The sequence below is a fragment of the Leuciscus leuciscus genome (genome assembly GCF_965113295.1).
Source record: "Leuciscus leuciscus genome assembly, chromosome: 17".
NCBI classification, from domain to species: domain Eukaryota; kingdom Metazoa; phylum Chordata; class Actinopteri; order Cypriniformes; family Leuciscidae; genus Leuciscus; species Leuciscus leuciscus.
The window spans coordinates 15,171,080-15,185,003 of record NC_138741.1 but is presented as its reverse complement, the minus strand read 5'-3'; the positions used below and the strand labels follow the sequence as shown (position 1 = coordinate 15,185,003).

The 13,924-nt window shown below is 35.8% G+C and overlaps 1 protein-coding gene across 1 annotated transcript in view; it reads right to left on the bottom strand.

Moving 5' to 3' along the window:
• The window catches only part of htr1d (5-hydroxytryptamine (serotonin) receptor 1D, G protein-coupled), a 32,541-nt gene extending 18,864 nt beyond the window's left edge, over positions 1-13,677 (bottom strand). Inside the window, exon 1 of the mRNA XM_082142537.1 lies at positions 13,262-13,677. The gene's annotated coding sequence lies outside the window, so the exon portion shown is untranslated. The remainder of the gene's footprint in view (positions 1-13,261) is intronic.
• Between the last annotated feature and the right edge of the window lie 247 nt (positions 13,678-13,924).

Below are 13,924 nucleotides of genomic sequence, written 5' to 3'. Positions count from 1 at the left end.
GGGATCCTGACACTCAGTATGCACTAAAAATACACTACGTGTGCAGGAAGTTAAACATTTGGTCACTGGTGAGCCAAATATCCAAATGTCAGTTTTATATATTATATTTCTGTAAGATAAACTATCCTGTGTTGCCGATTACGGTCTCCTTCAGCGGACGTACGTTAGTTCTCAGAGTAATGAGACACGTGACGCTCTGTCTCAACTGCCTGTATCCACTTTGATGTCCTTAAACACTCGTTTTTTGGGGCCGAGAGCTAACAAAAACTTATTTCTGGTTTTTTTTAGCTTCTTTGCTGTACACCTTGTCACACAGCAGCTTTTAGGCATTTCACTGTCTTTTGTTAGAAGCAAGGAATGACAAGGAGGCAGCCTCTCGCAATGCAAAGTCAATGGGGACGGTTGGTTTGTTTTCCCCCTGGGTGTGGGCGTGGCTTAAATACGCTCTGTCTCTATCTTAGGCTGGGCTGTGTAGTTGTAACCAACTCTTAGCTCTGGTCTCTGTTTTGGTCTCTGTTTGCTCTTACTTTGACCATGGTTGCACTTATTGTTTGCACTTAATACGATTAAGAAAAAAACTGTTACTTATTTTTGTTATTTATACTGTTTCAATTAGGAGGTCACACACAGCCTCAATCTGAAGTTCTGGAAGCTCACAATTCATGTACAGTAAGGTCTCAAGAGACTCATGTGAAATCATACAGGAGAGAAGCTAGTCAGTTGAGTTTGTGGTAAAACATTTTACAGTGCTTGTATATTGTTGTCTTTCAATGCATATGATAATTCATACTCAGAAAGTAGAACTGAAATGACATTCATTACAAGATGATGTCAAAATATTTCAAAATGCACTTGCAGACTATTTTCCAGTCATGAATTTTGTCGAAAATACTGTGGAAAAATCTTGTCTCGTCTCGTTCTTGTGAACTCAATCTCATGTCTCGTCAAGTGATCTAAGTGTCTTGTCACACCCCTAATCAGGTCCTTAAGGTGATCCAGGACAGTGTGAGAGAATTCAGGCCAGTTGACGGAATCACAACTTATTGGTTCAGTGCTGCGGTGACGTTATATCTAGATTTTAATTGTTTGTAGAAAGGTACTCTTAATATTTGATTTAAAAAATAAATAAAAATGTTAATCATTTACTCATCCTCATGTCTTTCCAAACCTGCATGACTTTCTTCTGTATCACACAAATGAAAATATTTTGAAAAATGCTGGGGTAAATACAACTTTGACCCAAAAAATAAAGACAATTTTCTAAATATTTTCTTTTGTGTAAACGTAGGGCTAAGTAAATGATGACAGATTTTCTCTCTTTAAATAAAAATCACATAAATTACATAATTATATATTTTTTGCACATAATTTTTTGCTGGAAATAATTTTTACATAAAAAAAACAACAACAAAAAAACATTGGCAGGCAAGTGCAAAACTAAACTACCAGCAGAAAAAAGGCAGTACTGTTGATCCCTGTAAGATAATGAATATGGTGAAAACAAATCAAAAACAGACAGCAGCAATCAACTTGCGGTCTTGGTAGTGTAATTGACACGCAAGCACAGAAACTACACTGTCAATCTGCTCAATGCATCTGTGTATGGAGCCATTCAAATGGATTTTTCAGTTCTAGTTGTCTTCGATTCTAGCAAGCAAAAAGCTCCAAGGACCAGTTCAATATCGACGGACAAGCGATGACCTTAATTTGTAGAGCACTTTGCAGTCCTACTGAGTTCTTAATGTGCTCTGGTCCAGGGTAAATTGTTTATTCCTTTGTAAGATGCTTTTATCTTATATGGTCAATTATATGGCAATAAATGCATGATATAATATAAGTAGTAATTGGATATGTTTCTCTACTCTTTTACATAGTGCGGTAGTTTAGTTTTTTGCCTGGTAATGCAGGTCGCGAACCCCAGATTGCTCCAGAGGACTGTCGCTGTAATTACTGCACTATAGGTCACTTTGGGATGAAAAGCATCTCATAGTTAACAACCGTACTGATAGAACACCACACTTCGACTCTTACTGCAGTGTTATCACGTCCCTATAGTCTCTCCAATTAAAAAAAGCTCAGGCCTGCAAATATATTTTAATGCCCCTTTGACCTTTTCACTCTTGATGTGAATGTCCTGTAGATGCAATTCTTTAGATCTTTATTAACCTAACCATTAACGGAGGCCAAGAATGATAAGTGTGAAGATGTTTTGTTGAGGCATGACGGCTGTTTGCTTTTGTGAATTAAATATTGAAGACCAGCTGAAGTGTGTGGCTTGAGTTTGAAAACTGGGCTTCGGACGAAACGGCACAGACTCCAGGCAACGTGCAATGCATTTGAATTATGGATTCCAGAGGCTTTATGAACACGGGTCAAATATCATCAGAGTGACATGCAGAGATCTGTGACAGAAAAGTCTAAACACACTTGTTCATTTGTGCTAATCAATGTATCTGGGAACAATCAATATAATTGTAAACTAAGGCTGATTTAACTGTTTAATCTTCTTCATTGAGTGGTTGTGATTAAATGTGATCCAAAGAATTACTGTACCTTTAGAAAAAGCTAATTTGATTATGAAAACAGAATGATTGTGCTCAGTACTTCAATACAGAGTCTGCATTGTGTTGCTAAAGAAGGAGCATTTAATAAAAGACATTTTCTTTCATAGTTAGAATGAATGTGTCAGATACAACATATTAACTCTGCTTTGATCTGTTCATGGGAACGTCCTCAATCACCTCAAATCTGGAACCTTGCTGTGCAAAACAGAAGATTCCTGTCGACTCTCATCGACTGCTCAATCAGTGTCTCTACAACTCTATTGAATCCAACCGTAGAATGAAGATCCACAAGCATCCAAGGGAAAACACACAGATTTTAGTGCTGCAATGTTTTAAAATGTAGTCTGCGTCTCATCAGTGATAAACCAGATAAGCCGCAAAAGATCCTAAGCCTCGCAGTGTTCCTGTGATTTTCATCTGTTGCCTTCTTAAACCTTCACTAATCATGTAAACCTCTGACTAAATTACATTGCAGAGCTCGGAATCCTAGGCTAAACATTTAGCACTCCTAAAATAGCTCTAATAGGGAACATTTCAATCATAAAATGTCTTTAGTTGTTTGAGGGTATAGCTGTGAAGTGAAGAAGTTATAGAGTAAAGTTAAAGAACTCAGAGAGGCTTAAAGAAAGTTCAAGTTCTGTCATCTTTTACTCACCTTTATGTTTTTCCAAACCTGTATGATTTACTTTCTTTTATGGAACACACCAATGGACTTATATACCTGAAAATATTATAGATGCAGCCCATATATATCTAAAATGTCTTCTTTAGCTATGCCATATCGCAATTAACTGCGCTAACAAACTTTCATATTCTGTAAAACAGGTCGCATCGCTTCTCAAGTCGTGATTTGTACGTGATCCGTTAAATACGGAGCTGTTTTACTCAAGATGCCCTAGGAGCTACCAAGGATGAGCATAACCGATGTCCATCACATTTGCAGGTTGACAAATGGTTAATACTGTTATTATTTATCAGTGTTTTTAAAGACAAACTTTGAGCATTAGTCTATGGCAAAGGTAATCTGAATAAAAAAAATCGGGGGAAATGAGCATGAACAATTAATCATCCAACGTCTATATTTTTTTTTAAATGGGCCAATTACATATTTGGTACAGATATATTGTGCATCAGCACAGAGAAACAGCCCCCCGGTACATTCTTCAACAGTTTGAGTACAAAGAAAAGAAAACAAATGATAGTCAGTCTTGAAATGATATAAGGGTGAGTAAATGATGATAAAAAAATAAATAAAAAAATATCATATTTGCTATCTGCACTGTTCTTCACCCAAGCACCAAACTCTGGGTGAAATAAAACTACGGACCAGTCTAAACACATAAGGCTGAATTCTGACTTGAAGATGCAGCCTGAATCATAATCACACTGTGTTCGTTCATTGGCCAGAGGAGAACTGGCCTCCCGACTGAGCCCCGTTTCTCCCAAGGTTTTTTTCTCTATTCTAACACTGTATATTGGCTTGCTTATTTGGCCTCTGGCTTGCTTAGTTTGGGACACTTAATATTCAACAATATTATTAATTAAACTGTACTGACGCTGTTGTATGAGAACTGAACAGAGCTGGACGATGACATCATTTTTTGCAGAACTGCTTTATAGATGACAAACTAATTTAATAATTGATGATCTTTACAACAGAACTAAATCAACAAAGAACTTATCCTGTTCTCACTGTAATGCTGCTTTGAAACAATCTGTATTGTATAAAGCGCTATATAAATAAAGGTGACTTGACTTGATAAGGGGAAAAGAAAATCTGTGCCGTCTGCAGTAGGAAATTCAGAACAGAGATCCTAACAAGGTAAGGCTGACTGATTGCATCTGAGTGAACTCGTAACATTTGTTTCTTTGAAGCATGTTTCAAAGCCACGTTCCAATCTTTAAAGTACACGTGTAAAAAACCAACCTCTGACTTATCTGAGACAACATTTCAAAAGTAATGACATTATAATAATGGATACACAATGGTGTTACACAGAGACACCTCTGGAAGCATGATGAACATGTAGAGTTCCTCCATCACGTCAAGCTTCACAGACCTGTGAAGCTTCACAGACCTTTGTCACGCAAAGACTGCAGTGACATGGTGGAACCTGAGAAGTGATGAATTTTTAATAGTTCAGAAGAACAGCGTTCAATCATCTTTTCTGAGAGATTGGCCGGCACTGAACCTGAACCTGCTGAATCATAATAAGATCAATTCAGCTGGACTTGGGCTGAGTTTAAATGAAGCCACTTCTGAAGGTCAAGAGATGTTCTTAAAATTTCCAAGCCTGAACAGAATCAGGGTGGTGTAGATACAGTGTTTGTGGGATTTTCTCCTTAAAACTAAAGGCCCGATCACACCAAAAATGATAACTATAACGATAACTATATTAGCGTCCACACCAGCGGATGATATCATTCTGTTTATTATAAGCGTGTGCGATGCAGTTATGTCGTCTGATGCTTTAAATGCTCAAAATCTTTAAAGCGGGATGGATTCTGATTGGCTGTCAATGTTTTTATTGTTCATCAGCTGGAAAAAAATATTTTTGAATGTGATTCCAACCTTATCATTCCTCTGCTTCGTTATCAATATAGTTGTGGAATGGACTCAGCTATTCTTTTATATTTGGAATGATTTTTAAATCTATATCTTTATCACTTTCATTATAGCTATTCTTGGTGTGAACGAGCCTTAACTCTTACTGTAAATAACAATCTGGCCCTGAGGGAGAAAAAACTTGTAGCTGTTACTCTAAAAAAGATCCTATTATACCCTGCAAGGGATTGATCGACAGAACCTTTAATTATTTTTTGCCAAACTTTTTCACACACATTTTAAGAAACTTGAAAAAAAATCCCCAAAGATATCCAACTTATGCAAAGCATCTTCAAGTTGCATCAGATGTTGAAAGAGGGCTAGAATTGAGAATTGTTTTAATATTTAATTCATGGGAGTGAACAGTAAAGTGGCACAATCCTTGATTCTTAACACTACAGACGATCCATTATGTGTGTGAGCGAGCATGCCTGTGTGCGAGTGTGTAGTTCCGAGTGCTGGCTTGCACGAGTTAAAGAAAATGCAGAGATTGTTTGTAATTCCTCGAAGGGAATGACTGTGTTGAAAGCACAATGGAAGACTGAGATAAACCCTCAGAAGCCACTCAGCACTCCGCACGGCACACATTATTCACAGAATATTCTTGGTGAAGGGGTTGATCTGATATTGAATTAACTTTGTTTTATTTCACCTTGATTTCTGGCTCAAAAAAGACGGAATCACATTAATGCATGACTAAATCATTTCTATACCTGCAACATTTGTTGGAGCATCATCTAAAAAATGAATAGTGTAGTCACTCATGTCTTTTAAAAAAAAGTTTTTTTTCTCTGAAATACCTAGGAGAAAAAAAGTATGTTGTTCTTACAGAAAAAGGAACTTATGTCTGTCATGAGGATGAGTAAATGATGACAGTTTTTTTTTTTTTGTGAACTACCTCTTTTTAGAGTAGCAAAAAAAAAAAAAAAAATTTGTAGTGATTTTTTATTTGTATTGATTGTTCAGTGTTATGCTCTTTTAATTTTCATTTTCTGTTCAACAAAATTAACTATTCATGAACTAAAAATAACCTCATTATCAAATACATTTACTACCAGTCAAAAGTCTGGACAAACCTACTCATGATAATAAAGCCATCAAATCTATAACACAAATGATAACGCAAATAGAACAGCTCTGTACACTTGGCATTCTCTCAGGTAAATTCACGAGGTGGCACCTGGGCATTTGTTAGCTGCTTCTACTTCACTTTCTGATCCAACTCATCCATTAAAAAAAAAGAAGATAATTTAGTTTAGGGTCCAATTCTCACTATTACCTAACTATTAACTATGACTTTTGCCTCAATAAACTCCTATTTACTGCTTATTAATAGTTACTAAGGTAGTTGTTAAGTTTAGGTGTTGGGTAGGATTAAGGGATGTAGAATATGTTCATGCAGAATAAGGCATTAATATGTGCTTTATAAGCACTAATAAACAGCCAATATAATTGTAATATGCATGCTAATAAGCAGTGGTGGAAAGAGTACTAAAATGTTTTACTTAAGTAAAAGTATTGCTACTTAAGAAATAATTGGCTTGAGTACAATAGAATTAATGAAAAATAATGACTCAAGAGTAAGTGCTGAAAAACTACTCAAGTTACTACATTACAAAGTACTTTAGTATGTTTTTCTATTTTTATCCAAAATGAGGCAATGTTAGCAATTTGGTAAATTCTGTTTCATTCATACAGGAAGCCAGAGGGCGCCCTTATAGGAAATCCCTATGGACATCAGATCCATAGTCTTATGGGCTACAGCTGAATAACATGAAGATAGAGACGTTTTGACTAATGAAACATGAAGGCAATAAACACAATTGCAATGATCTGTGTTTATCTGTTGTTTTCAAGCCATCTCAAGTATTTTCGTAAGAATGATTTATATCTACAATGCAACGCTAATCGACATAGCCTGTATCAGAGTATAGATTTAAAAAAAAAAATATTCTTTCTGTCTCACTCTGTGTTAAGTAGCAACATGGACCACAGAAGCAAGTTATTTCAAACACGACTGACGTGTATAGTGATTTTGGAGAAAAACATGATATTAATCTCATAAATTGTCATGTTTGTCACTATGCTAAGCAAACATATTTGCTATCCCTGTTGCCAAGAGCAATTGTTTTTTTGCTAAATTTAAAAAGTCCACGTAAGATCATTTGAATGTTTTTTAAGAAGGGCAAAAGCAAAGAACAGTAAGTGAGAGGACTAAACAAAGAAATGTAGGATTCAAATGTATGGATGAAAAAGTGCCAGTAAAGCAATAAAATAGGGTGCTACACTTTTACGTGCATCTGATTGACCGATAAATCATGTGATCTTATTTCACTGTTGTTGCTACATATTTTGAGGTTATTTCAGCTTTTACAATTTTTTGTACTTTTTTTTTTATTTGTACTTTTGGTGGAAAATAAGGGCCCGTCCACACGGATACGCATTTCGCTGTATACGTATACATTTTTTATCGTATTGGCGTTTCGTCCACACGGATCCGGCGTTTTCGGAGACTGAAACCGCTATTTTTTTAAACCGGGTCCCAAGGTGGATAAATCTGAAAACGCCGCCCTTGCGTTTTCGTGTGTACGGCCAATCTGTACATTTTGTGAAACGATGATGTCATGAATGAATGATCACACCAAGTGTCAACTAGTCAGACACCGTTAAGTCACAGCAACTACATTTATGGTTTTTCATATTGTTCAACAAAGTTCTTGTTTAAAAAAGAAAAAAGAAAAGAAAAAAAGAAGCTACTGTGCCTAATATTATTGTTGTATACAGCCATAGTATACAGCGCGCAAGGTTTATGCTCATGCTTTAAGTCTTCTTCTCCGTTTTTAGTGTATGTCTGTGGCAGAATTACAGCGCCACATACTGGTCTGGCATGTATACTACATCGTTTTGAGTCGGTTTCAGTGGTTTCGTGTGTACGCAGATATTTCTTGAGACGACGCCGTGTTTACGGAATTTTTTTTTTGAACGGGGAAAAAAAATATCGGATAGGGAAAGCTCTGGCTTCGTGTGGATGTGGCCTAAATGTAGCGAAGTTGAATACTTTTTTTTTTTATTCAACTCAAGTAAAAGTAAAAGTACCACAATTTAATTATACTCCAGAAAGTAGAATAAAAAAATTAAAAATCTACTCAAGTACTGTAACGAAAGTATTTGTAATTAGTTACTTTCCACCTCTGCAATAAGCAACAAGTTAATAGTAAGAATTGGACCCTAAACTAAAGTGTTACTTTTTTTTTTTTTTGGTAAAGCAGTGCATATGTCGACACTATGGAAGCTGGTTTCAAATTTTGCAAAGGTAATTGCAAATTTTTATCTCACAATTCTGACTTTTTTTTTACAATTGCGAGTTTACATCTCACTTTTTATCTCAGAATTGCGTGATATAAAGTCACAATTGTGTGTTATAAAGTCACAATTGCGTGATATAAAGTCACAATTGCATGTTATAAAGTCAGAATTGTGAGATATAAACTCGCAATTGCGAGAAAAAAAGTCAGAATTGCGAAGTCAGAAATCTTGCAATTCTGACTTTATAACATAATTCTGAGAAATAAAGTCAGAATTGCGAGATGTAAACTCGCAATTGTGAGATAAAAAGAAGCAATTATATTTTAAAATGTTTTATTCTGTGGCGGAAACAAGCTTCCAGGACACAGATTTAATGTGTCTGCAATAAGGATTTATAATTAATAACATTGATTCAGAATGCACTCAAAACTTATATCAAGTATTTCCATAACCCTTTAGAAAAAAATTAGATTAAAAAATATTTTTTAGATTAGAAAAAGTTTTTTTTTTTATTGTCATTAACATAAATTTAGTTAAGCATGTTCAAACTTGGTAGTATACATCATATAGCACGATGTACTGCAGAATGATAACTAACACATTAGCAGAATTGTGAAGGCAGACTTTAAAAAAAATGTTTTATGCCTTGTCTGGTAGAAATTGACTGTAATGGTTGACCAGAAATAGAACAGAGAGGCAGTAAATGCTAATGATCTGGAGGTACTTATATATATATTATGTAATCATCCATTACAGAGTAATGAACTCACACATTGGGGAAAAACAATTATATAATATGGTTCACAGAGAAAACGAATCATATCTGCAAATATTAGTGAGTTCTAAATAGTGAAAGAATCTAGAGTACAAGAACTAGAGTAATCTAAATGTTATATTTTACATAATAATTACAGTAGTGAGGCAAATGAGAAACAAAAACTTTCAGAGGATTTGGGTAAATATATCCCAAGAGAAAGACTAACGAATAACATGAGGGGAATATTGCGTATGCCTCGTCAGTACGTTTTTCCTCTAGAAAATCCCAGATTAAGATTCTCTCAATAGGATTATGGAAACAGTTTCTTTCTTCTTCTATTTGGTACTGTGTTTAATATGTAGGGCACCAGAATTACCTGAGCTAAGACAAAGACTTTGACTTAAACTGTTGATGAATTACAAAAATATAATAAATAAATAAAAAGAATAAAAAAAAAAAGATTAGTTTGATTTTTTCTTTAAATACAAAAAAATACAGATGCATAAATTAGTCTGGTTGTGCCCTGCATACATATGTCTACTATATCTAGTCTATTACAGTGTATATATTTGATATGGATATATGCAAATATAATTCACCCAACACACAGCCAATTTATTCAGAGCAAATGTGCAATCTCAAAAGCAAATATATAATTTTATTTGCATGTAAGATGTATACATTTGCAACTAAATTTCACTAAACTGGCCATCTCTAAACTGACCAAATCAGTTTAACTGCAGCTAAATACATATACAGTAATGTCATACAATGTCATCCTCTGAATCTGTCTTGCTAACAAAGTATTTTGTTCATTTACAGGATGAACACAAGCTCAACCCATCTTTAATATATCCAGAATGAAATTGGTTCCTTCTGTGCAGGACTGAAAAGCAAATATCTGAATAACTTCTTCATGCCCAAGGCAATTTCACAGGCATACATACTGTATGCCTGCATATGCATATGGTTTCATACGGTCCATACATAAATATGGTTTGAGAGAAAATGACACAGTGTAACACACTGACACCTAACAGTCCTATTCTGAAGTCCATTTAGCACATTCCTTTATTCATAATGCATTAATACATCCACTCAGACATTCTTATCTTAGCAAAAGAACGGTGTATAGTCAGAACAAAATCACTAGAATTGATTTAACAGTAGTTTTATGATTCCCCAAAGCAAATTATAAAACATATGATCACTTAAAATGTACAGAAATTGTGCTTTCTAACGCCTAAAAAGAAACGCTAACTATAAACCATAACGATTATGAAATAAACCCTTGTATATAAAATCCCCATCTACCTGCCATGACTCTTTATCTGCTAAAGTGAAGACCTGAATTGATTTGATTCTCCAGAGATGTTGCTACGGTTACACAAATGCAACATTCCACCGCTTGTGAGCAGATACAGAGAGACACATACCAGTGTGAGCAAAAAACGGCCATGTGCTCCCTTCCCCAATCCTCTGCTTTCTACCTTCAATCTCAGTATAATTTCTCTCTTTCATTGATTTCATTTAGCTGGAGATTGACAGCTCTCTATAGAGAATACCTATATGGAACATGTGTGTGGAAGGGTCAGGTTTTACCTACATTGTCACTATATGGATAGTAAAACCTGAAATCATAAACTATGAAGAGCACCCTCAGGTAAATGCTATTTAATATCATATTGGAGAAACTTATTTACAAATGCTCCAGTGCGTATTTGTATTTGCACTCTGGAGAGCGTCAAAGGGTTTCTGTTTGCAATGTGTTTTTGCATCTTTGAGCAAAGAAGCCAATCACAAACATGTCTGTTGATGTCTCAAACGCGATGGCCAATCAGAGGTGTTAGTGGTGTAAGAGGTTAGTCAGAATCCACTCACCTCAGAACGGCAGAGATTTTGTTCAATGCTGCGTTCTGCGGGCTCGCGAATCCTCTCATTATAACGTCACTATGTAAATAAGAAATTAATTATACTGAGATAAGTGCTTTTAGTAATTTTAAGTGGAGCACACTTTGCACGTGTTTATAACATTATTTTAGCCTACTTCAGATTACAAAATGTTTACGATAACAAAGTTGACATCAACGGAAAATGTAATAATTGTAATAGACAACATGTTATGCTGGACTAATTTATACACTGCCAGCATCATGAAGTGATTATAATTCAGTACATCACCATAACGTGTTATTTATGCATGACAACGCAGTTACCATAGGTACAATCTTTTCCATTAGCATTACAACGTATATGCTTTGGAAAAAAAATTGTGAAATCATAAGTTAACGACTCTGAATGGCAGACATTGATGTTTGTGTATAATTCTGAAATAGCTTTTTTACAACCTCTTTACTGGCAACACTTTACACTGTAAGCCGTTTTTACTTGTTTTTAGCTGCAAGTAAAGTGCTTTTACTTGTCCTAAGTGTCATCTTTTAAAAGAAACCATGGCTAGGACTGGAGTTTAAAGCATTCATGAATTGCAATCATTTAAATTTAAATATTTAATTTTCAGTGTATGCTTAAAAATAGGAATGACAGGTAAGAGTCTACTTTATTGCTCCTTTTTTTGTTGATTTGTAGTTTGATTAATTCTTGTGTGATTCTTTTATCCAGATTTGTTAGCTGTTATTTATTATCATCATTTATTGACTTCATATTTAACGTTGAGCACTATTCATGTTTTATGACAGCATTAGCAGTTTGGTGGGGGCGGTTGTTGGCTTGTGAGGGACGCTTTCTAAAATCTCGCCTAGGGCCATAGCAAAGCCTGGGCCGGCCCGAATGTAACTATATGTGAAATGTTTAGACAATGCTTTAATCCAAAAACAATTTCTAAATTAAAGCTGTGAGTTCAAATTAGTTGAAATTGATTTCAGAAACAAACAAACTTCATGGTAAATCTTAAAAGAATAGAGGACAATATACTCCTCCCACATACAACACATTTGTGACCTATATTGATCTTGACTCAATTAAAAAGGTAAAAAAAAAAAAAATTAAATGAGTCATCACTTCAAAAGAATGTGTCTGTGTATTTCCCACTGGATCAGGCTAACAAAGAATCATGTTTCAGAATGCCTATATGCAAATGTTCATTTTATACATCAGGTCAACCAAATGCTTGTTATTTGGGCAGAGGATTTACTCGGGAAGGTCACAACAATCTGCTGACGATTCACGCTGAGCATCCAAAGAGCCAGCACATATGCTTCCCTTTCACACCAGCTATCTGTCCATCTCACACACTGCAGTTGTGTTGTGTGTTCGCAAGAGAGACAGATGAGGGAGGGTGACAACGCAGGTATAAGGAAGAGAAAGGCAAGAAAAGAGAGAGGAGAAAAGAGCAATTATGCAAATGTGATTGAAGGAGTTACAGTGACCTGTAGTGCTCTGCCCTTCATTCATTATCACACCACACCACATGTGAGAGTTTATACATCTTGACTGTAAAACTCAAACACACATTCACACTGATCATGGCCATGACCTTTAACAATCTGATGTTCTGAAATTTTCTGATGTTTCCTATGCCTACTGTCTCAGGTTTGTATTAACTTAGAGTATAAATCACTCTACTGACTGGTACATGTTCTGGTACCGGAGCTTTCTGTTGGACATTCAAGCTTAAGCTTCTACCTGTGTTTTGGAACATGGTTCCCGTTTCTACCCGGTCCTAAGTGCAAGCTGACACTCTTGGACCAGCAACAAACCAGTGGTCATTTTACACCAGCTAGAAACCAGCTAACATGTTCCAAATCACAGCTATTTTTCAACAAGGCAAGGAAGGAGAGGAAGACATCACCTATACTGTTTCAACATTCAGCTACCCCAAAACAAGATTTATATCATGTGATAGTTTTTGTTAACCAAAGTTGATAAACACGAACGTTTTAATTGATCTACTGACACGCGTAAATGTTGACAGATTCATTTTCTGGACGTTAAAATCTCAAGAGTAGGCTACATATACATTGCATCTGATGCAGACTGAGCAGGATAGCGTCAGGTGTTTTAAAAACTTACCAAGCTGAAGTTTTTCATCATTTCATCAGGCGCGAGACTTCAAATTAAATCACCTGTCCGTTTCAAGTCGAGTATCCAACAGAACGTGACGGTCACTTACGCTTTCATAATGTGCGTTGCGCCTTATCCAGCACAGTGGTTAAAGATCATGCATAGTTACTATGAGACTCCAAAGCCAGATGAGAAGACATATATCGTATCAATTCGAAAAGCGCAAAAGCTTTGAATAAAGTGCTCAACACATAAGAATAAAATATCTAGGCTATTTTTTGTAGTTTGTGCAAAGCGACGAGTGCGCAAGAGTACATTGTCCCGTTTCATGCTGCTGTCTTCTCTGCTCTCTCTTTCATCCTCTCTCTCTCTCTCTCTCTCTCTCTCTCTCTCTCTCTCTCTCTCTCTCTCTGAAGTCCTGCCGCAGCGCTGCTTCTACGTTCTCTGAGGTGAGGTTCGTCAGTAAATGTCAACAATAGACTATTTTTGAATTTCCTTGAAAGCGATTCTTTCTATCTATCTAATTGACTAATAGAATATTAAACGTTACTTTCGCGCTCTTTTCTTGGAGCCAGCGGAGCGATCCCTCAGTGTTCACTTCTCCCTACACACTGAGCAGGGGACATCTTAATTAGTTTACTTGATTTAAATGCTTTCATTTAAAATGCATCG